General features: G+C 36.7%; 1 long non-coding RNA gene across 1 annotated transcript; it reads left to right on the top strand.

Annotated features, from left to right (window-relative positions):
• The first annotated feature begins 34 nt into the window (after positions 1-34).
• On the top strand, positions 35-21,695 carry LOC116660584. Its single transcript, XR_004316158.1, has 4 exons — positions 35-46; positions 7,857-7,861; positions 19,236-19,250; positions 21,579-21,695. It is a non-coding gene; the product is annotated as an uncharacterized LOC116660584 (long non-coding RNA).
• The last annotated feature ends 3,814 nt before the right edge of the window (positions 21,696-25,509 follow it).

A 25,509-nucleotide genomic window follows, 5' to 3' on the forward strand; every position in this document is an offset into this window, starting at 1 on the left:
GTATGAACCAGAAGAAATACAGCCAGCAATTCTAGACACTTTAATGGTGTTTTTGAAAATTTATTGCAGATTTCTTTCTTTAAGTACACACAGAATTGAGTTAGATCATAATATATTTCTTTTATGAACATAATCCTTGTTTTACATTTTGTGACAATAAATGTGAAACATTGGTAAAGAGGAGTATTTATCAGACTGTGCTACACGGAATCTTATTTTTAGGAGGTGTTAATGTTACTCCCACCCCAGAACGAAGGAGCAAACAATTTTGGAAAACAAAATTTTCCAAACTCACTGCCTTCTTGAAGTTTCAGAGTTTACATTAGCATGTGAAGTGTCTGAGAGCTTTTACTAGAAAAAAATTCAGTATTGCTTAACCCACTTATTTCCTGAACATAGAAGCTATCTTCTCCCACTTTTGTTTTTCAAGTACCTATTACACTCAGTTCTGTCATAATGATCATTTTGAAAATGCAGATTTGTTCCAAACTTGATTGATGTATCAGGGAACATTTTGAGCGTAATGCAAATATTGTGTTTGTTTTTGCACAGTTTTGTGCAGGAGACACAATAGGTGAATTTGGAAAACCACACTCAGCCCTTCCAAGACACACACACATCAGATATTTGCCAGTTACCTCAGTCCGTGGACTTGCGTAATGACACACAACCCACCGGGTGTCGCAGCTTCTTGTGAGATTTCAGATACTCCTTCTTCTACTTCTTCATTGTAACTCACAAGCAGTAACCTTTCTGAAACCCACTTCCTCAAGCAAACTGCTGCAGGCCTTTTTCTAGGTAGAGTGCCACATTTGTTGCAGGTTTATGTATTTAACGATTAAATATCTGTAAATCTGTTCCTATCTTTTTTTTTTAATGTGTCACTGATGAAGTTTATGAGTGTTGTGTGCCTAAACCCATTTTTCCCCATAAGTCCTAGCCATTTTGTTGGCATGATTTTCTGTAGCACACTGATTTTTAGAACATACACTGTCACATTAGAGCAGACCTAAAGGTAACATTATTTGGAACATACAGTTTGGGAAATATTTATGTAGAACAAATTATTCTGAGTACAAAATTCTTACATATTTACAAGTGTTTAATGATTACCATGTGTACCATGAAATAGAATCCTTATTTATAAAAATGTATCTCTAATGTCCAATTCTTACAGATTATTAATAATTAGATAATCATGTACTTAACATGAACATTTTATTGTCAGTTAAAAATATGAATAATTTTCTCTTTAGATTTTGATATTTATCATGTAGTTTTAAATTTTCTAAATAATATTATATGGACTGCAGACATTTCTGGATTGAAATCTGTGTTTATAATGATTTTTAATAGAAAACAAGGATTGTTCTCTGTTGTGTTAATTTAAATATATCATTTGTTTTCAAATCTTTCAAAATTAGACAACACTAAGATTGTATAACTTTTATTAAGATGCCTTTAATCCTAATAAGATATTATTAAAATATTATTCTTTATAAAACTGATACTATACAACATGAATTTGTTACAAAATGTTAGAAACTTCTTCTTTAAAAAGATCATTCTCATTTGACTTAACAGCAATAGCTGTATGATTTTGCTGCCTTTATTTTAAACCCCTTTCCAGTCTATTTAATTTTCCTTTTTTCTTTTGCTCCTTCTGTCAACCAGTATTTTACTGAGCACATATTATATTCCAGGTATGGAGGCAAATAAGTCATGCTGTCTGTCACAGAGGAACGTTAGTGTAGGTGTCATCTAAATGGGAGACTTAATTGCAATGCCTGCCTATTGTGACCAGTGATGTAATGATAGTAATGGATAGAAACAGTCTCTGTTTGGGTTGATCTGAACTCGTTTATTGGAGGTGTTTTATTGAGGTGGGAATTGGAAGAAGGTAGGATATAGCTGGGTGAAAGAGGGGAGGAGGGCCAGATTTCAAGGTGGATGGGATAACCTCTGTAAAATCAGATTGTGTGAAATAATACTGCAAATTTGAGGAATGACAGATACTTTGACATGGTTGGAGTGCACAAAGGAGAGGCAGAGAAAAGTCTGGAGTTAGCCAGGGACAGGTCCTCTAGGGCTTTGCGTGTCATGCCAGGGGATTGGAACTGCCTTGGCCTCTGTAACAACATGTCAAAAGCTTGAATGAGGCCCACGTTACCTTCAGGATAAAGAGCTTCAAAGCTGAAGGAGTAACATGATAAGATTTAGGAAAAGCACAGTGTGGAATTATGGAGAGTAAAAGTAAGAAATGAAGTTAGCAATTAGTAACTACTAAGTGAAGTGAGTAGTAGTAATTACTAAGACACGATTACAGCAGCCCACACAAGAATGTGAAGACCGGAGGTAAGCCAGCAGTTGTTTGCTGCAGATAAGACTACTGATCAGTCAGGAATGGAATGAGGAAGAGAAAGGAATCTTCAGTGCCCTCCATTTTTAGGGTTGGCTAAATGAGTGGATGTTTGTGCCATTAATCTGGTAGAGACATGGGTTGGTTCTCTCAGTCTCCATTTGAACCTCTTTCAATTTGGAGTTTAGAAAGCTAAAATCTATACTGCCCAGATTCCCTTGCAGCCTGCATTTTGTATGTGAATTACTTTTCCCCAATTAGATGTATTCTTGAGAGATTTGGAAAGCATAGGTGAGATGGGAGTCCCCTCCCTGTAGCCCTAGCAGCTGGCTGACGGGATCTGCCCCACGTGAACTCTGGCATCAGGTGACTCCACCTTCAGGTGTCATGTCACCTCTTTGTGACTCAGGGATAAGCAGAACCAGCAGCGACCACCTGATCTGTGGATTGCAGATCAGGTGGCATAAAATTTGAATGAAATGAAACAGTTGAAGGCCTGCAGCCATTCCAAAGTTTTCTAAGAACCTGTTTTCTGTGTTAAGTCCCTTTCTACTTGATATACCCAGAGTGTGTCTGTTTTCTGCACTGAGTCATGATTGTTAGACCTGATTAAGGAAGCCTTTTCAGAGGCAAGATACATTTAGTTTTTAAAATTTTGAATTTGAAGTGATTATTTGAGATGTCTAAAGAGAAAGAGCATAGAGCATAGAGCCCAGAGGAGCAATCTGGTGTAATGATGCCTATTTTGCTTGTAGTAGATACGAGGCTGTGCTGAAAGCTGTAGGCTTCTACTAGAATAGGAGATAAAAGGGAGTTACGAACAGGACCGTGGGGAACACGTGTATTTAAGGGGCCAGTGTAAGGAAAAAGTAGGTGAGGGAGACTGTGTTAGTCCAGAGGTCTTCTGGAAAGAAGATACCCAGATCGGATTAAGTGTGTATGGTTTTATTGAGGAAAAGACTTGAGGGAAAAAATGAGAAATGAGCCAGGAAAAACTGAAAAAACCAAAACCAAAACAAAAACAAAGTAACTGTCAAATCACAATTCAAGCCTTTCCTTGAGTGAGGAGAGAGGGAAGAAAGGCTAGGTGGAAGCATCCTAGATCTGCCATGGAGTCTGGTGAGAGTTGCCCAGACTATTTGGGGACCCTCAAACTAAAGCTGCCTTTCGGAAGTGTCCTGTGTCTCCCAGTGATGGACCTGATTCAGCATCCTTGCTGCACATGGTGATTGGCTAGGAGCACCTGTGGGAAGTGTGATCTTGGAGCAAACGTGGCAATGAATTTCAGGGAGCAATAGCAATGGTCAGTTAAGCTCTCTGTAGTTGAAGTTCTGCTGGCAAATTTGCATGGCTGCCACAGAGCCTGAGAAGTGGTCGGTGGGGCACAAAGAGAAACAGGAGAATCTATGAATAAAGAGTTTAAAGGAGATAAAATGGGCAGCAGGTGTAAATCCAGCAGAGCTGTCAAGTGAAATCAGAATTGGTTCTTTTTTTTCTGGAATCAGTGTGGCCCTTTTTAGAGTGTATTTTGTTCACAGTATCTTTACTGATCAAAATTTCACTGAAAAATATAAACATATAGTTCCTGTCAGATCAGTAAATTCTCACTAATCCTAATAACACTTAAAAATAAAATAACCTACTGCTAATTAGGTTTATTAGAATAACTATATTTGTGTGTATGGGTAAATACTTTGTGTATGTGTAATTTCTTTCTCCAAAGTTATGATAATAATAATAATATAACTTCAAAACTCACAGTGAGGATTATATGCGTTAATATATATGAAGCATTTTGACTAGTGCCTTGCACAGAGTAAATGTTATATAAACATTAGTTGTATTTATTTTATACTTTTCTAACGTAAGATTTTTATGGCTCTATAGTCTTTCTGGGGATTGTATATTCTGCAGAATCCACTTTTTTTTTTGGCACACTATGACCATGGGAGCAATTTTTAAAGACACTACAGATACTGAATTTGGTTTCTAATCTGTGTAGGCACTGAAAATAATTCCTCTTTGTGTACAAACACTCTGTGATACTTCGTATATCACTAAACTTCTATTTTTAGTACAGTGATAGTTCAGAATGGCACTATTTAGTCACTTCATGCTCAGTAACATGTAGGCTACAGTTATACACCCAGAAGGGCTTGTTTGCTTATTTATAAATGGAGAGCCGGGGTTTGCTGTAAGGTAGTTACAGGAGATACATTCTCCTTTGCAAGGAATCTGATGTGGTCTTTGTCCCAATGAGTTGTTTGAGAAGACCTAGTTTTTGCTTTTTAATGGATTTTCCCTAAATTTAGGGTGTGGGTGAAGAATAGAAGGATATTTAAAACCTTTTATGCCTTGGTAGGCAGATAGAGCATTCCTTGTTTTATTAAGCCTTAACTAATAAATATGCCAAAAACCTAATATTTGTTTAGAGTTTCAGTTTTCTATGTGTAGTGCAGATAGTCTCAGAAAATTTCTTATAAATCTAATCTGCTAATTAAATTTTAATTGGTTTTGAATTGATTCTGGATTTTAATTGCTTTTAAATTGAAAAAGACTTCTGCTATTTCCTGCCCTTAATTCTCTGTTAGTTAATAAATAATCTGTTTGGATATTATAGTTGAACCTCTACTTAAATAAAATTATGATAAACAAATTTGTCATAAAACTTGGCATTCCTGTAATGGAAAAGAAATTGAAAAAAAAATGTGTGTATGTATATGTATGGCTAAGTCACTTTGCTGTGTACCTGAAACTAATATTGTAAATTGACCACACTTCAATAAAAAATAAGAATTAAATAAAAAAAAAGTGGCATTCCTCCATTTTATTTTGTTTTCTCATGGGGCATGCCTCTGTAGGTGTTTGTGCTGTTTCCCAGATTTTAATTACTTTTGGTGATAGAGAGTTGATAGTTTTGTACAATATTACACACCAGGATCTTGGCTTTTCCAGTGACTTGCAAAATAAGATATTGTAAAATAACTAAGTTCTGTGTACCTTAGTTTATCTAATATATAAGGAAGAGAAGCAGAAATGTAACCTCACCGTGTTGTTAGAAGAAAATGTACATGAATGCCCTTGGGAAGTTTTGTAAAATCAGTACCTATAAATGGTGAGTTTTGTCATTTCATGTATGCAAGAGACTTTAGACTCCCTGTGATGTCCTGTGACACCTAACCAATGCATTATGACTGTTCTTTCATGAATTATTTTTATTCCAGTTGCTTTTGGCCAGAAGTCTTCACTTTATTAAAATTTCACAGGTAACTTTAAGGACACATGAAGTACCTTCTCCACTTGAGCTCAGTATGTGTCTGAATGTCTACTTCTTACTAGATTCGGGAGGCAGTATTGCTCCCACACCCCTTCAGCCAGATTTTTGCTTGGATGGAAGGGAAGAAATAGTGACAGAGTCTGACTTTGTAGCGAGGTCTGAGATGTCAGAAACGACCATTCCTGTGTTCCGGTGTGTGAGGTAACCAGAGACCAAGTGTTAGCTGGTTACTGCCACCCACCTTTTTTTCCAGGCAGACTGGTAGTAAGGAGGAGAGAATTTTACCCAGGTTACCCCTAGTAAGGGGATTTAATTGTGAGGCTGTATCATGGATTGAACTGCTGTTTTAGAGACCAGCTGTTACCTCTTCAGTTTGGTCCAAAGGCTGCATAGTTTAAACTTTTCATCTTTTTTTCCCCCCATCTGGATTTCTAATCCTGCACATCTTCCTTTTGTGTAACCCAATCTCTGCCTGTCTTGGACCGTGTAGTGCTTTAACACTGCCTGACGGAAACTTTGCATGTTCAGTGCCCACTGGTAACTGCCAAGGTCTTCCCATGTTCACTTTGGATCCCTGAGAGGGTAGATGCCACAGCATGTCACAGGCCACCACCAGCCAGCACGTGGATTAGCTCATCTGATGTAAAGTGCCACCCCCAGGTCCAGTTAGCTGTGATGGGCACAGGACAAAGCGATACAAGGTAGGTTTCCATGTGCATAAGGGAGGTAGCCTGGGTAACCTCTCGTAAAGGGTTTGGTTATGCACGATGGACTGTGGGTGATGCTCGGTGCAGATGTCCTGGCCACAGCCTCTGCTCTGCCCTCTTTCACTGGCTACCAAGGAAAATGCTGCAAGCCTGCTTGAAATATTTCAGGTATGGAGTTGATTTGCATTCTGCCCTTACCTAGGATAACCTCCTTGAAACATTTTTAATAGATTCATTACCCAGTTCTCAGATATCTTTCTGTTTAATATGTGTATAGCCCTGAAGCTGACTTGATTACTGAAAAAATAATAGTGATTGTACAACTGAAGAGAATTTCCAGATACACATGTGTCCCCCAAATTTTAGTACAGATGCAGACAATAATATTGGAAGCAGAATGCTACAAACATAGAAAAAAATCATTTGAAAGATTATTTAGATTTATTTTATACCTATTTATTGGGTGAATTTTGAATAAAAAGATTTATGTTAATTTTTCAGTCAATTTTTGCTGTCTTTAAAGAGAAATAAAGTAAAAAATTAAAGTGAAAAACTAAATACAGTTAAAAAGTATTTACTTCCTCTAAAAGTAAATAATTCCTCGGTCAATATTATCTTCATTAGTTAAAACATGAGATTCTATGTTTTTAGGAAAAACTGGGACTATGAAATTAGAGTGATTATTCATCCCAATTTACTAGAATGTATTTGAATTGCCAATTATTCTAACAATTTGCAGCTGATTGAAAGTTAATATATAATACAGTATCTCTGGTTATTTTTCTAGGCAGACCCAAATGGATGAGTTTAGGCAAAGATTCATAACTTTAGAGAAAAAAATGAAGTCTTTTATAGGAAATCAAGTAGAGGGAATCCAGTCTCATTTGCTTGAAATTATCTGTCTCTCCTTAAGCCATTCATTCATTCATTCACTAACTCATTCACTATCTACTGTCTTTGGTAGGCTAGACATCATGTTAATAGCTTCAGGAGAAGCTTAAGGAAATAAGTTATAGTCAATTCTTTCAAGTTGTCCTTAGATGAGTGAAAAAGAACAACTATCTGAAGATGCTGAACTGCTTAACTTGCTTCTATGAAGATACAATTTAAGGTGAAGTTGTTGGATGCTAGGTAGCTAAACAGAACTAGGTAATAGGATTGGAGATAAGATGACACTTCACATAAATATTAATATAATTTAATTTGCAGTATGGTGATTCCTTAGGCGTGAAGAGTGAGGAGCAGAAGGAGTCAGGGATGAATCTAGGTTTCTGTCTTGGTCTGCTGAATGGTTGGAGGTGCCTTCATGCTACAGGGGGAAGAGCCAATTTGGGAAAGGGTGATTAACTCAGTTTTGGACATGATGAGTTTGATGTGTCTGTGGGTCATTCTCAAGAGATATAGAAGTCCTTAAGCTAGTTAATTATATGTCTATCTAGAGGTGAAGTCTAGGATATAGATTTAGGAGCCAGGAGAGTAGTGATTTAACCCTAAAGATGATATACATTGAGAGAACTAGTATGCAGATAATAAAAGCATATTTATTTGGCTGACAGAATGTTGACTGGGTCAAGGATAGCTTGATATTTGAACAAATTGTTGCATCTTATTTTGGAGACATGAGGACAACCAAGAAGTTTCCCAGGTCAGTGTACTAGCAGGCCAATATCATGATGATTTATGCTCTAAATTTCCTGAGATGCAAAACAACAGTATTCCTAGAATATATTACATCGTACATACTATTTGAATTAGACTTCAAAGTTTAGACTTCACCCCAGTTTGAAAACTGAAGAGTGATCTCAGATAATCATTTTTACCAGTTTTGTCATTCTTTTATACCTATTAATCCAACTTGTTTATTAATATTATATATGTGCTGCATTTATCACTTTGATGCCTTCATTTTTTTCATTATATGCACTGTCATTTTGCATGTTGATATGATTATTAGCTAATGAAATGGAATAAACTAAGCAATTATTTCTGAATAAGTCAATGATAGTGAATTGTGTATGGAGTTCTTAACAAAGGAATTTCAATGAGTTATTTTAGATTTTAACATTGTATAAGATAATATGGTAAGTGTTAGACATTTGGACACTTTAGTTAATAGAAGACAACTTTTCTTTTGCCAAGAATGTGAGGGTAAAATACACTGTATTTTTTTTTTTCATTGTTTGCTTTAATCTCCTTTGGTTTCCTAATAGCCCCTCTGGTATTGAACAAAAAACATATTAACTTTTTTTTTTTTATTTTAGATTAGTGCCTCAAATTTAATTGTTCTTTTCAAATGTGGCAAACCCACAATCTTCAAAGCAAGTGCATCACTCTATTTATAGATTTTCTGTCTAGTTCAATCGTAGGATATAGTCTAAACAAGATGATTCTAACACTAGACTCCAGACCCTTTAACAAGATAAATAACAGAATTTAGATCTCTGGCAATTAAATAATATCCTTTGGCTTCAGTTGCTCCTCACGCTTTTCCAGTAAACAGTGTCATTCAACGTGAATTCTGTTGCTCTAGAACATACAACTCTCATTTACCTTCAAAGTTTACAACTTTAGAAACATATAACTCTGTAACTTGTTTTTTGTGGTTATTCAGAGCTTTTTTCTTGGGGAAATTTCCATACATAAGATTATAATATTAAACAAGTTTTGCTTCTTTCAAAATAAAGGGTATATTAATAAAGTCATTAATATTTTAACTTCTACACAATCATTGGATATAGATTCACTGAAGGATTTTTTTAACAACAGCAACAAACATGCATGGATATTCCCAACCATCTTTCTATGAAAGCTCAATAGTCCTAAGCATTTCATTCCCCCATCACCTTATAAATTTTTTATTTATGTGTAATTGGAAGGACTGAATTTCCATAAACTTGGTCACAGCACATTTGATTGCTTCCCAGGAGCCCAAGCAGTCTAGTACTCCCGTCTGTTCTATTAGTCTCCATACTGTAGCCTTTGCCTCTATTTGGGATCTGATAATCCCTGGTACTGAATCAGTCAACTGAAAGTAACAAGGTAACGCTCTATGTGATCGTTGATAGATTGTATCAGGATTGTAGGGTTTGGCACAGTTTCACTAATGTTATTTTAATACCATGGAAAGTGTGAAACCAGAGCTTTTAATTCACAATTAGGGGACCATACCACGTCTTATGATCATAGCTTGTTTATTGCTGCAAGATGAAATGTAACATTTATTAAAAATTACTGTTTTTTCTATAATTCTATGCATTTGTTCATTTATTCATACTATCATTCAAAACGTTCATTAAGTACCTTGTGTTCGTTTGCAGGGTCAGCCATAACAGAGTGTCATAGACTGGGAAACTCGAACAGCAAACATTTATTTTCTCACGATTCTGGAGGCTAGAAGTCCAAATTCAAGGTGTCGGCAGGATTTTTTTTTTCTGAGACTTCTCCTTGATTTACTGATGGTCATCATTTCTGTCATCACATATTTTTCCCTCTGTCTGCATCTGTACCCTCTATAAGAAATTTCCTCTTCTTATAAGGATACCAGTTTTATTGAATTAGGCCTACCCTAGTGACCTCATTTTAGCTTAATTACCTTTTTGAAAGGTCCTATCTTAAAATACAGTCACATTGAGAGGTATTGGGGTTAGGACTTCGACATATGAATTTTGGGGGGGACGCAAATCAGTTTATAACAGTACTTCCCCTATATTTGGCACTGGACTATCTGTTAATAGTCAAATATTTACTTTTTAATTCAATGTATGTTTAGTAAGCCAGGGGCTATTCCAGGTGCTGGGGATGTAAAGACCGAAACATAAATAATATTCTAGTGGGTAGTGTATAGAGTAAATGAGTCAGTGATACTTAGAATTCACTGTTTCTTTTTATATTAAATTCCAAAGGCATGTAAATCAATATGGGAAGATTTTTTGAGCATTTATAAACAAATCAACATTTGGTTCCAACAAGGAATAGCCATCCTGGGCCTGCTGGAATCTTCTAAACTTCTTACTGTTTCCTGGTAGTATAAACCAAGGTGAAGTTAGTTTTGAGTCAAGGTGAAATAATATTGAAGATTAAGAAGGATGCCTTGATTTAGCTGTTGTATAACTGTAAGGCAGGGGGCGTGTGGTAGAGCTTAAAAATCTGAACTCCAGTTTTGCTAAAATTGTATTTCCTTAAAACGTGTGTTTTGTTACTGGTGACAGGTTTGAAATATCTACTGCAAATCCACTGCTGTTGTCACAGAGCCAACATTTCTGGCTTTTTGTTTTTGCTTTTTTTTTTTTTTTTGGTTATGTGCATTTATCATTTATGCATTTAATATAAAATGCTAATGAAATTTTCAAGCAGAAGCTCAGATGTTTGTGCATATGTCTATGTTTGTATAACTCAGTTACATTTTTTTTTTTTATTATGAGCTCTCACGTCCCCTCATTGACAAAACTGAGAAGGTGTGTGTAAATGAACACAAACCATGAATTTACCAGTTACTTTCATTGAAGAATTCAGTCCTATTCAAAGCTTACCTTTACTTCTCAGAATTCTCTACCTTCTGATCTGTCTTAGTCTTGGCTCTAAATTCCCTTAGGTACTTTTTCAGTTCTCAAGCTGTGTTCCTGGGGCAGAAACAGCTCTCTTTTAAGCCTCATTTGGCCCGAGGCCTAAACTGACCCTGGTTGCTGGTATCTGTTTCTGAGCAGGAAGGGTGTTTAAAGCTCAGGCCAGCAGTGACTATAAGCATCCTTTATACTTCTGAGTAGCCCTCTGGCATCCTGTTACGTGGTGGGCAGATCAGGCCAACAGTTTGATATGGACCCTTGCCCCCTTTGTTGAGTAGCCTTTTGATAGGTAGGTGCATATTCATTCATACCTCATCACTTTGCCTAACTGGGAACTCTCCCAATTTTTGGATTTTTTTCTTATTCCAAATATTCCATTTCTTTCTTCATCACTGGTTTTCTGTTCCTCCAGCTTGAGAAGGGTGGGTAAATGTTGCAGTTGGCCTGTGAGTAAGATCTGGAAGGGTTGCCTGGCTCCCCCTGGCCTGAAGCTTTCTTTACAAAGTGGAATACCTCTCACCCTTTTCTGTCCCCATCATTTGGGTCAAGTTCCAGAGAAACAGGAAATGTTCCACTCAGTCTTCAGTTCTTGGGAATTTTTTGTTATTTAATTTTCTTTCGGAGGCATCATCTGACATATTAAAAGTATATCAGAGTTTGTGGATTTCGATCAAATCCGGAACAACTGTTCTATGAAAAACATAATGTTCTCTAGATCAGAGTGAGGAGCTTAGGTATTTGAGGTTTAAATTCTTGATCATGTTCTGGATATGCAATATGATTTAAATAAGTCAATCTGCTAATCCATGATCTTGTAATTCCTTAGGTATTTATTGACAGAGGATGACTTGGAATGAACATTAGAAATTATGGATTGTGAAATCATTGAAAAAGGAGCATCTCCATGAAATTTGAAAGATGTTTTTCTTTTTATTACTGAGTAGCTTTTACTGAAAAATTTCTAAGTGGTTAGTGTGTGCTTTTATCTTATTTTGATTAGCATACTAGGCTCTCCTTTGCTTAGATAAATGACAGAGAGAAAGTCCTCTGGGTTTGTTTTTCAGATACTAGTTTTACATCAATAAAATTATAGCCTAATAACATTTATCCTAAGAATCGCAAAGATCTTCATTGCACAAAGGAATTCATATTCTCACCATGTTATGAGAAAGGCAAAAACAATTTAGCTGGAAAACACAGTCAAAGAATTTATTGCAAATTGAAAGTAAATCTACTTTATAACCATCAGAGATAGTTAGGAATGTTACTTGCTTAGCTATCTGATGAAAGCATTGGCTTACAAGAGAATAGAAAATATATAGCTGAAAAATCTCAACCATTCTTTTTCTGCCTTTTGATCTTATGCTGTGGAGAGGGACTAACATGTAGATTACCCTACCCTCAATATGCACTGTAAATATTAATGACTTAGGCAATTAAAATGTTTGTTCATAAAAATGCACTGGAATTACTAACTACTTAATATAATGCCATAATTCAAAACACATGGCTCATTTTTATCATCCCTTTTTAGAAAACATCTAATTATAGTATTAGGGCTTGAACCACCAGTATGACTTGTTCCCTATTAAATTTCCTGACCAACTCATGTGTCCCTTTGGATTTTACTAGTTAAGATCATTTTAAAGGTTTCCCCTGATGATTCCCTTTTATTGTCATTAATAAACTTGTTTTGAGCAGTGAATCCTCACTACACCATGACAAAAATGACTCTAGGAATTCGGTTCTTCATGGTTCCATTATTAAAATGCTATGACTTTGGAAAAGGAACAATTTGTCTGAGCCTTAGTTGCCCCATCTGCAAATTGAAAAGACTAAAGCTACTTATGAGATTGTTGTGAGCCTCAAATATAATGTATTTGACAGGCCATTTTCAATCACAAAGCACTCTACAGTTGGTTGCTTTTCTTTAATTCAGTACTACAGTTGGTTGCTTTTCTTAAATTCAGCACTTTAAGGAACATGGGGTTTGTCCTCTAATCTGTCTTCAAAAGTTCTGTCTTAAAGCTGTGACAAATCAGAAGGCATTTCTGAGCCAGACCTTGCCCTTTGTGTGATATTTTGTGTGGCATTTGGTCTCTAGACTGGTTCTTTCCACACTTCAGGCAGTGTACTTTTCCATTTGTCTACAATGGGAAAATGAAATGGGTAGTTTCTCAATTGTCTGTTCAATCTCATCAATGAAGGCAGTTAGCTTGAATGCTTGTGACTCAAAGCCTTAGGTTTCAAATCTTTTCTTTCTAATCTCAATCATTGTTTCATATCACTATCCCCATCATTATGCTTATTAATTGATGAGTTAATGAAGGAAGATAAAGCACATTTCAGCTCTATAAAATCAGTTTTTAAAATTTATAAAGTCACATTTTAAATAAATTGAGTATGCTATTTTATCTTTTGCCTGTAAAATTGAATTTTTTAAGATGGCAAATTACTGTAGGTAGAACTACCAAGTGAAATGTTTATGATAGGAGAAAATAAAAATAGCAAGAGAATAATCTTTCAGACAAAAAGTCAGAAGAAAGAAAGGTTCCCAATACATACCAAACTTTTCATTATTAACTATGAAAATATTTGAAATTGTAAGGAAATAGAATTCAGATATTCAAGTTCATAAATTTCTTTTTAATAGACTTTATTTTTTAGAGCATGAATTTCTTTTTAATGAAAATATCATATTATTCAAAGTTTGCCATCATTAAATACCAACAGAGGGTATCAGTTAAGAATTTGTTTCATGTAGCAAAGCAACAGGTTTATAAAAAGGAAATTACCTGAATGTTTCCTCACTTTTGACTGTGTGACATAGGTTTTAGGACTTACAAAAGCAAGGAAATTTGGAAAAAGCAAAAAATTCTACTTGGCATCTCTAGTAGAAAGCTGCATTATTTGGAGCACAGCCTTCTGGGTTACTGAATCCAGTTCTACAAGAGATCTGAACCTTTTGTTGACTTTATGCTATTTTACAACCCTGTAAGTTTCAGATAAATGAGAGTAATGCAAATGATTCTCATTTGTAAACACGGAAATAAATTCTGTTGGTGGAGTTTCAATATACGTCCTTCCCCTCATGGAAGAAGCCAGCTTTGAGTCCATTACAGACTCACTTCAGTTACTCCTGACCTAGACATGTGTCTGTTCTTTGGATTCCCCCTTGGACTTTTAACACCTGCCTATTTCCTCATTAATAATTAGTTAACAAAATCTTTAATATATATTTTTATTTTTGCATGAAATTCACGATTTTATCTTTACTTGAAAATTTCCCCTTGGCACAGGATACAACAATAATTCAGTGCAAATCATATCAATAGGCACATAATAATTCATCACCCCCTACCTCTCTTGGGAAATTTTTAATAGAAAAATATAAAAAATGGAATTAAACTTTTATTTAATGTCAGTGGTGATTGCATGTACTTCCATAGTCATCTTGGCAGCTAGTGAACAGTGAGTTCCCAGTTATAAAATGTTTTTAAAGACATCTTTGGGTATTGGAAAGTACTTTCTTATATCAAACCAAAATCTTCATGCAATTTCTAACTGTTGGTTCTAGCCCTGTTTCTTATGCCATACAGAATAAATATCATCCCAAATGTCTAATTGTTCTTCAAACATAGAACGTAGTTATATTCACTGTTAGCCATTTTTCCCCTCCCAGGAAAAATCTGCTGAGTTCTTTAGCCTTCCTGTGATGGATTCTGAGATGGATAGAATTCCTTAATCATCTCAGACCCTCTGCTATGGCACAGCTTCACGTAGATTCTATAATTCTGTGGATATGCATTAAAGATTACATTCGCAATTTTGGCAACAACATCACCGTGCTTTCTTCTTATAGAGATAAAACCAGCATATGTGCCTCTGCCCATCCAGACTTTCTGTACACACATTTTAAGATTTTGTTTTGAGGGCTTGTATTTACTATCATGCAGGTTCACCATATTAAACTTAGTCCACTATTTTAATTTCTTAAGAACATTTTAGATCATTACTTTTTTTTTTCTGTTTATTCATTCTTCCAACATTTCTTAATGTCTGTTTGGTGTCTTGCACTGTCACGAGGGATAACAAAGAACGTCAAGTGATCTCTTTTTTGAAGTCCGAGGGAAACAGACATTTAAAAATGAATTATTAGAAACCAGAGTCTTAAATGCTCCAACAGAGTAATGTTGACATATGAGCCTAGAAATGGCATCATCCGGCTTTTTGGGTGACAAAAATGGCTGTTGGATTTCTTTACCAAGTTTGTGCAGATTATTATTCTTTATGAACAGGCTTAAGAATAAATTTATGTTTGAGATATTGTTGTACATTTAGGGATCTTCCAGTTTAGACTCGAATGAAACTATGAAAATTGAATAAAATTTCCTATTACTGCTATTTCAAGAATTACTTAAATAAAACAAGGGAAAGAGTTGCTTCAGTAAAATGCAGCTTAATTAGCTCTTTATTCATCAGCTTATTTGAAACAACAATATCAAAATATGCTGGTATGAGTTGGCATTTGGATATTGGAATCCTAGCTTCTTTCATTTCATTTGCCCCTTTGTGGGCCACCATAAAAGCAATCCAGCTTGAGGTAAATTGAGAAGTTGACTTGCCTAAGATCCCACTTGGTATGAACACAACTGATTTTTTCCTGTGCGGAGTGACAACCTAAAGCAGAAGCCCTGAGGAGGTGGGTTGTGGTAATACTGTACAGGCAATTTTTATACTCTTTTTCCTAACCTGAAAAACAGGTGGTTTCAAAAAAATATGTGGTATTTTACTGTCCTGTCATATAATCCAAGTTTATTCATGCTACTTGGCTTTAAGCACTTTTTTTTTTTTTTACCAATTTTCCATTTATTTTTTGTGCCAGAAAGAGCAATTAATGTTTATTTTCCTTTATAGTCTTATACTGTATATCTTATATTTTGGTGTTTGCGGTTTTTTTTCCTAAGATTTTCTTTCCCTCCCCCTACCAAAGTATCAATTAAAACACTTAAAGGTTTGTTAAATACTTTCTTAACTCATGTATCTTAGTTAGTGCAGGCTACCATAACAAAATACCACGTACCAAGGGGCTTAACCAACAGAAATTTATTTTCCCCCAGTTCTGGAGACTGGAAGTCCAGCATCAGGTGCCAGGCATGGTGGGGTTCTGGTGAGAGCTCCCTTCCGGGCTTGCAGACGAGCACCTTCTTGCTGTGTCCTCACACGGCCTTTGCTTGGGGGATGTGCGTGGAGACAGAGAGAGATCGTTCTCTGTCCCACTTCTTACAAGGCCACCAATCCTGTCGGATTAGGACTGCCCTCTTGTGACTCCATCCAGCCTGAATTACTTCCTGCAAGCCCTGTTTCCAAATGTGGTCACATAGAGGGTGAGGGCGTCAACATACGAATTTTCTTTCCTAACGCTTGTGGCATCATAGGTGAGTGCGGGCACACTTTTAGTTGTAGTGTGCTCAACTCACTATCGTGCTCAGCTCACCATCTCAGCCATTTAACATGTTTCTGTGAGGACTCTAAGTGACTCCTAATAAGTTGCTACGAAACAGTAAACAATAGTTGTCATTTCTGCTCCTGGCTTACTGCAGCCCAATGTCGTGCAACAGACCGGCGTAGGGGGTCTGTTACACCCTAGCTCTGCCACTTGTGAGCTGTGTGCCCTCAGCTTCGGTGGCAAGTTAAACGAGTTAGTATAAATTGAGGGCTTTAAACAATACTGAGTACGTGGTAAATATTCTGTGGTTGTGAGCTTTAATTGTCATGAATATCACACTGATCACCCTCTGTAGGCAAACGCTTCCTGTTTCCCTGTTATTTCTCACTTGACATCAGTAAGAACCTCTTCAGTATTCTCGTCACTCGCTTTTGGAGGCTTTGTAGTTTGACTGTGTCGTTTTCAGGATATGCTGTCCCAGAACTGAACAGGCAATAGTATATTTCATAAAACAGCTAGGAATTTAGAATCGTTCAGCCACGGAGCTGTAATATCTCATGGGTGAAAAAAGTTCTCTATGTGATTTTTCCTGATTTCACTTAATTTTCCTGAAAGACTTACCTCTGAAATGAAACAGAAACAGTGGTTTTTAAATATTGACTTTGGGGACTGAATATTATCGCTCATTTTGTGTGTTTAAATTTGTATTGTAATGAGAAATTTATGCTATCACTTAGGTATAAATTTTAAGAAAATTCAATCAATAAAAATATTTATTAAATATTATAACTGTGTGTCTGGACTTAGTAATAATTCAAAATGGAAGTGTTGAGGTGTATTATTTCTTCGGACTTATTAGAATGTAAGCTTTGTAAGAACAGTGATTTATCTGCATTCTTAACTGCTATATTTCACTGCTTGTCACAGTGCCTGGAATGTACTGTGCCTTCAATAAATAATTACTGAATGATTGAATGGCCAGTAGTTCACTGTAACTGCTGCACGTGTGCCCAAGCCTAGGACACGTTCTGGAGACACAAAGAATACATAATACCCTGCCCATGGGGCCACCGTTCAATGGGAAAGAAAAATGTGAAACGTAACCAGCATAGTTCAAAGTAACTTGTGACATAACAGAAGCATGGACTAGTTGCAGTAAGGTCAAAATAGAGGGCATCTGCTGAAAGGTCATAGAGGATTTCAGCAAATGATTCAAAGGAGAGGTGATGGTTTGGTTGAGTTTTGAACAATGTAGAATATTGTCCGTCTGCAGGGGTATGAGGGTGTCTTGAATGGAGAATAATTTAGTGTAAAAAAGAATAAGTAATAAGCCTGGGAAAGGGAAAGCCGGTAGGAGTTCATGTACTATATTGAAGAGCCTGAACTCTGTCTCCCTAGTAGAGATTGAAATATTTAAACAAGATGTCTTTAGAAAGGTCACTGTAGCTGCAGAGTAGATAGCGGCTTGGAGTATGTGATTCCCAAAACTGGGCAACTGCTCAGGAGTGTAATGGAATATTCTAATCCTCAAATCATATAGGTTTCAACTCAGGCAGTCAGAGTAGGGATGGAAGTGAGGGATATTTTGCTGTTGCAGGAGGATTCAGATTCTTAGAGTGAATAGGATTGAACAAAGCAAGGGAAACAGAAGGAAGACATTTGAGTGATTCTGAGATTTCTGATTTAGGCAACTGAGTGGATGGAGGCATCAGCAACTACAAATGAACATTAAACCACAGAGGGCAAATTTAGCGTGTGAGGTGGATGGTAACAAGGTTGGTTTTGCTGAGTCAAGTGCTCGTGGAAAATCCTGGATAAGATTTGGATTCAGAAAAGAGAAAAAGCAAAAATATAGGTAACTGGTGAAGGTGTGTGTTTAGACAAGAGTACATGGAAAGTGGGAAGGGCTTGGAGGCAAAGATGAAACCCTGTGGAAAAACCAACAATTCGTTTTTCTAAATGTGTTGAGTAAGGAGGAGAATTTGTGGAGAGGCAAGAGAGCTGGGGAAGGACCAGGACCAGATGGCATGGTGAGATGTAGGATGCAAGAGATGACAAAAGGTCATAGGCTTTGGAGAAACAAGTGAGATGAGGACAGTGGGGTCAAGTGTGTTGTCCTTGCAAACTGGCCCTGGGGCTCCAGCAGGAAGAGTCTTACGAGGGTGGAAGCCAGCTGCCGTGGCCTGACTAGAAACAGTGATGTGAAGGCAGAAAGACTCCACCTGTAAGAACTTTGGTTGTAACTGGAAGACAAGGAGAGACGGAGACTTGGCAGTTATCTCTGAGCCACTGGATCCAGCCTTTCTGAACAATGAGTCCTAATCGGAATGAGTTAATGACGGAAATGAATGAATTCTCGCTTTTGATTTTAATCTGAGTTGAGCATGGGGACTACCTGCTGCGAAGAGTGGGAATTTGTAGAGATAAGAGGGAAGAAAAGCAGAGGCAGGAAAAAGGATGGCATGTTTATAGGGCAAGAAGGAGGAATAACAGTGATCCAGGAGGCATCTTTCTGGAGACCTGGGATGGGTCTAGATTATAGAATCTCTTGGAGAAGAGGCACAACTCTGCAGGGACAGATACTTGTCGATTTTATTAACTCAACAAGAAGCACTCAACAGACACTCATGGAATGAACAAATACAGGATTTGGTGTGTTTGGGTGCAGTGAGTGGGGGCAGTAATTTTGCTTTGTTAGAAGTGTGGTGATAAAAGTTTTGGCTTCAGGGATGCTGACCTGGAGATCAATGTCTGATACCCCAGTGAGAACATCTATTAGGCAGGTGGAAAACCGTGGCTGAATCTTAAGTGCGAAGTTATACATGCAGAAGAAGATGGAGCTACACATAGAGAACTTCCTGGGATAAAGTTGGGTTGCCAGATTTACCAAATAAAAGTACAGGACACCCTGTTAAATTTGAATTTCAGATAAACAGCAGATAATTTTTAGCAAAAGTGTGTCCCATGCAATAGTTGGCATCCCTGGATGGAAAATGCAGAGACAGAAGGAGGTTCAGCTTATCTGCATTTATAAACTTATCCTGCACTTCACGCAGGACTGGAGTGGGGGACCCTCCTGTGTCAATTCTTAAAAGCTCATCACACAGAGAAAAAAATAGAGTATCGAGGCAATCATCCTTTAAAAGGCTGTTTTGCAATAAAAGCAGAAAAAAGTACAATTGTTGTTTGTTAGGTTTAGAGGAAATGGATTATTTCGAGGTTTTTTGGAAACAACAAAAATGCTTCAACAGCTTCTCCACTTTAGCAGGAGAAATTCTATCCTCGGGGAGATTTGGGCAAAGACTGGTCAATAATTTAATTTTGAGAAACATTGCCTTCTGCTAAAGCTTTTGTCTTCTATCTTGATCAAATCTTGCTGTCTTGCTCAAGCCATAAATCATACACCTTGTGTGAATAAAAACAAGTATATAAGAGCTTTTGGTTACCTAAAATATTTATGCTGACTGAATAGCTAATCAAAGGAGGAATATTATTGTACCACTTCAAAATCTGCTGTGAGGACTAAACATATACATAGAAGTTAACATAATTTTCACTGGCCTGGTACAAGAATTTGGTACACATGTCACAGTTCATTTTGTAGGGTCCTTTGTGATTTATCTGTTACTGAGCAGGACGTAATTTGTATGTAGAGCAGGGAGGCTTGCTTTTCAATTAAAATGAATTTTTTCTCCTTTTATGTGAATTGCTTTTTAAAATTATTTAAACCCTTTTATATCATTTCACACAGACATACTTTTACATAAACACACAATTATGATGTCATAATGAGACTATATTTTTGGTGTTTGAATTCTGACAACTTTCCATCCCCACCCCTCCCCTTTGTCCTTCACCAGCCATCTGTACGATCTGATAAAAAAAAAGCCCAGTGCCCTCCATCCCTTGGCTCTGGCAGAAATTTCATACTAGGCTAGTCCCTAGTGGGTACCCCATCCAAGGTCCACCCAGTGACCACCAGAACACAAGCCATTGTCTTCCTTTGGTCTTGTTTCACTTTCCTGGGGAATCCTTTTGTTGTTTGTTACGTGACTAACGAACAGTTTCATATGCATGGGTGCTGATGTATCATTTGTCCAGATGACTCTAAATTTCTGCAGGGTTTGGGGAGGGGGAAGAAGCACTGCCCAGCCTCCAGCTGTGGTTGCAAGGTGCAGAAATAAGATAGTCATCACGTGCATCTCTGTTCCTAGTACACTTATTCTGTGTGGTTTTGGACCTCTCTCCCACTGTCCCCCTTCCCATGTCAGCAGCCCCCACGTTAGGTACCCATTATCTTGACTTCAAACACCATGGCCTAATTTTAGCAATTTAAAAATTATATTTACACACAATAATGCAGTATGCATTCTTACTGATGTTATTCAACTTTTTGTTTGTGAATTTTGTTAATATTTTTTTTTAGAATAGTTAGTTGACTTACATTTCTCTATAGTATTCCATAAATCTGCCACAATTTATCCAGTTTTGAGCTGTTATGAATAATACTTCTATCAACATTCTTGTCCACATCTTTCGGTGCAATTTCTGTGGGCTATTTACCCATGAGTGGAATTGCAGGATTGTTGGATATGTCCCTGGGTTGTAATAGATATGGACAAATAGTTCTTCAAAAAGCTTACACCAATTTATAGCTAGTGTGAGGCATTTTCTTATTTATTATTTATACTCCAACACAGAGCCAACCTTTCTCTTACATTTAAGGCTCACAAGTGATTATTTTATATAATTTCAGTATCAAATTATTTTGGTGTTGACCAGATTCAAAGTTTAGGTTTCCTTCTACACATATAAAAGGTATTAACTCATGGAAAGTCCTTGAAACGCTGTGACAGTTTCTCAAATGTATTGTAACTATTTCCGTGTAGTGCAGTTTTTATAGAAGAGCTTTGATCTTGTCTTTAGTCTACAAATTAGAGTAGTTCCCAGTGAAATATTGAGAGGGGATTGATTGTTCAACTAATCCTCATATTTCTCGGAAAATGGATTTTGTGTGTTATGTTGGCCCTTTAGCTGGACTTCTTTGCTTGCATATATTGAAAATCATCTCTATTAGAAAATGGTCTTTTAGAAAAAAAGCAGGGACATTTTCTTTTTCTTCTGCTGTCATGAGTACCCAGTTGAGTCCAGACACTTCATTCTTACCTCCTGGCTGGGACCTTCTTCATCATGATGATCACTTATATATAAAGGTTGGAAACAGACAGACTTGCAGACATTGTAAATAATCTTGTGGTTACCAGGGAAAGGGGGTGGGAAGGGATAAATTGGGGAGCTTGAGATTTACAAACGTTAGCCACTATATATAAAAATAGGTTTTAAAAAGTTTCTGCTGTATAGCACAGGGAACTGTGTTCAATATCTTGTAATAACCTTTAATGAAAAAGAATATGAAAACAAATATGTGTATGTATACACATGACTGGGATATCGTGCTGTACACGAGAGATTGACACATTGTAATTGACGGTACTTCAATAAAAAAAATTTGGAGACAGAATGTACAGCCCTTCAAATTAAGTGGCAATCGCTATGTTAGGCGGTTTACTCTTCTTGTGAAGTATTAAATGCTGACGATAAAGTAATGATGTTAGTAACAAGCGCAACCTCAATTATCACGTGAATGTATCAGTTTAATCTAATCTAATCTATGACACATAAGACCCCAAATGATGACTTAATGATTATTCACTGATTCCATGGATGATTCAATGCTTATTCAATTAAGTGGGTTGAGAAAATTGGCAAGTGAGCTGTGAGGGAAGTATTGGATTTTTCTCATATTTTTCTTTGTTCACACCCTATTTTAAAATCAATTTCAGATCGATTAGTAGTTAAATGTTTAAAAAAAAGGAAGAAGAGAGAAAAAGAAAAATACTCTGAGAAGTGAATCTTAATCTTATTTTGAGATAGGAGGTGCTGCCTAGGTCATTTTCTCTCTGACGTTTTCCATTGCACTTACGTATTTGTATGTGTGACTGTTCACTGTATTAGTCAGGGATCTCCAGATAAACAGAAGCAATAGGATGTGTGTATTGTATGCATATATATTATATATAGAGGCATTGACTCATGGGACGATTACGGAGGCCATGAAGTCCCATGATCTGCCATTTGCAATCCAAAGACCTAGAAAAACCAGGAGTGTAATTCAGTTAAGTCCAAATCCCCAAAACCAGGGGAGCCAAAAGCATAAATCCCAGCCCAAGGGCAAGAGAATGTGAGATGAGATGTTCTAGCTCATGTAGTTAGGCAGGCGGAAAAAAGGTCAGACTCTTCCTTCTTGTGCCTTTTTATCAGGCTTTCAACAGATTAGATGATACCCACCCGTGCAGGGAAGGCAGTCTGCTTTACTGAGGGCCCCGATTCAAAAGCTGATCTCATCCAGAAACACCTAAGAATGTTTATTCTGGACATCACTTGGCCAGTCAAGTTAACAGAAAAAGTTAACCACCACATTTACCAAATGGAGAATTCATAAAATTGAAAAGCCAGAAATACCTGGTTGAAATTTGGATACAAATAGGGCATAAAATCAAGGCCTTAATATATAGATGATACATAAAATTTTCTTATTCAGAATATCTTAATAGATAATATGTAGAACATAAGAAAAGAAACATACAAAAGAGAAAACACAAATGCAAACAAATTTATAAAAATATATTTAATCACTCAATCAACAAAATGTACTTTCAGCCAGTATTTTTGCTGACTGTTTTGTTTATCATAATGGAAAATACGAATGAGATGGTTTTAATCATTACCAACAAGGATACTGATTAAAACCATGAGCTCCCTCAAGTTCTTCCCATGGAAATGTAAATTGCTCCCATCTTTCCAGAAAGCAATTTTCAAGATTACCAAGACACTTTAAAGTGTTACTAGACTTTGTTTTCCTCTTCTGTACATTTTGTCTGAGGAAGTAAGTTTATGATAACTCATAATTTAGGTATAAAAATGTTCATAGCAGTGTAATTTGCAACACCCCTAAACTTGATAAAATGAGGAAATGACTGCTAATTGAGAAGATAATTCAGTACATTATTATATGTTCATATGATAGGGTATTGTGAAGCTGTTGAATCTGATTTCCTCAAATAAAACTTGCAAAAGAGTGTGATAAATTAAGTAGGAAAAAACTTGAATACATTTATGACAATATCTCTAACCTTTAACCAAAACCCATTTCCTCCTTTTTGCTGGTGATGCATCTGGAATATATTAGTAGTTAGGTAGGGTCAGGTGACTAAGCTCTAATGGAATATTTGTAGAAATTATTTTCTTGTCCCAAAAGACCTCCCAAGAAAGACTATCTGTGCTTTTCCCCCTTTCACTGAGTAGACAGAGATAATCATGGTGACTTTAGAATGAACCACTTAATGATGGAGAAACTTGTCCCTGAGTGAACACTCTCCCACCCCCCTGCAGAACACGCACACACATGCAGTCACTCAGGAACTCTGAGCAAGAAATAAACTTTAAAGTGGGTGTTACAGTCTTATGTTCTGCTTTTTGAGGTAGTACAGGTTTTTCTAAAACTTACCAAGGGTGCAGATGGGGAGATAACATTAAGAGCAATAACACAATCCTCATGGGTTCTTTCCATATTTGCTCATGGAAAGTAGACTCTTGCTCACGTATTTTTTTGAAGTCTCATGGACTTGTCCTTACCTGTGTCCTGTACTTAAGCTGTTGCCTCCATTTGGTTCCTTTTTGGAGCTCTGGAAATCTTCCAAAGTGCATTGCCATGACTACCAGGTACTCTTATCCCTCTTGGGGCATCTCTAAGGTACAGGAGAGTGAAAAAAAGATGAATGACATTCAAGTATAGCCTTTCTATTTTATTCTTTCAGTCTCAGCACTGCAAATAAAGACAAACATTTTTTTACCGTTCAAAGATGGTATCTTTGGTGCATTGAGGCAGTCCCTTTATTAAGAAATTAATTTTGCCAATTAATTGTTTTAATCAAATTAGTGTAGTGATTTCATTGAAGAATATCCACGATTTCATTATTTCTACTTGGAATTAAAATGACTATTTAAAAAATAGCAGTGCTAAAATTCCTTCTAATGAAGTAGAGTGAGAAACTTTTATTGGGTCTGTTTTATTCTTCAAATAATTGATATCTGTGTTCTATTGTATTTTATCACATTTGATCTTCATAATCAAATTTAGCTATATTGCAATATTAATTTAATACTGTTCCTAATGATAATGTGTACAATACTTTTTATAATTTTTCATATTTATTATAACCTAAATAATCATATTCTTAAGCTGCACAATTATTCTTATTGTTCACATTTCATAGAGAACTGAGGTCAAATAATTTTTGATTTAACCAAGCCTATATACTTTCGGTAAAGTGAAGCTACAATCTGTATTAGCTTCTTCCCAAGGAGAAGCAGTGGGCAAACTTGACATAGGGTAATTCACAGAGAGATTAATTACTAAAGAGGCTGTTTTCAGAGACGTGGACGTAGACAGTACAGGATCTGGAACTGTCACTTCCTCTAGACCTGAAGGGGTGAGAGGAGGGAGCAGTCACAGGAGCCTGGAAGGGCAGATTGCTGAAAAGTCAGCTGCCTTGAGAGACTCGGTGACCTGCAGAGGAGGGAACCTGTCTTCTCTCACAGAGAGGTGACGGGAAATAAACACACAAAGGTCACTCTTTTCCCTCCATCTGGTCTCCTGCGAAGGTCCTCTTTGACCAAACCCAACCAAAAACCAAGGGACATTTTTATATGGTTCATATAAGACACGTCATCCCACCAACCAGCAAGGGCTGAGGATGGAAGAGGATCAGGGCATCTACTGTGGGACCTCAGGCTCCCCTGGACCACAGCTGCTCCTGCCTTCATGGCAGAGAAGATCTTGTCCCATTGACTGTCAAGGGTTAAGGGATGATTCAGAAAGTCTCTGTTTCTGTCCTTTTCTCCTCGGGTCTTTATTGCACAGCCCTTGGTAGAAGAAGAGATGGAGACAAAATGACTGGTTCCTGAAGATTCTGTTGAATCCAGTGAGTTATAAATAGTATTAAGTAACTAGAGATTGAAAAGAACTTTGTACTGCATATTTGTTACTATTTTTTTTTTTTGGTAGCGCAGCTTCTAAATATCCGTGCTGTACA

Source organism: Camelus ferus, chromosome 30 (assembly GCF_009834535.1).
Source record: "Camelus ferus isolate YT-003-E chromosome 30, BCGSAC_Cfer_1.0, whole genome shotgun sequence".
Taxonomy (NCBI): domain Eukaryota; kingdom Metazoa; phylum Chordata; class Mammalia; order Artiodactyla; family Camelidae; genus Camelus; species Camelus ferus.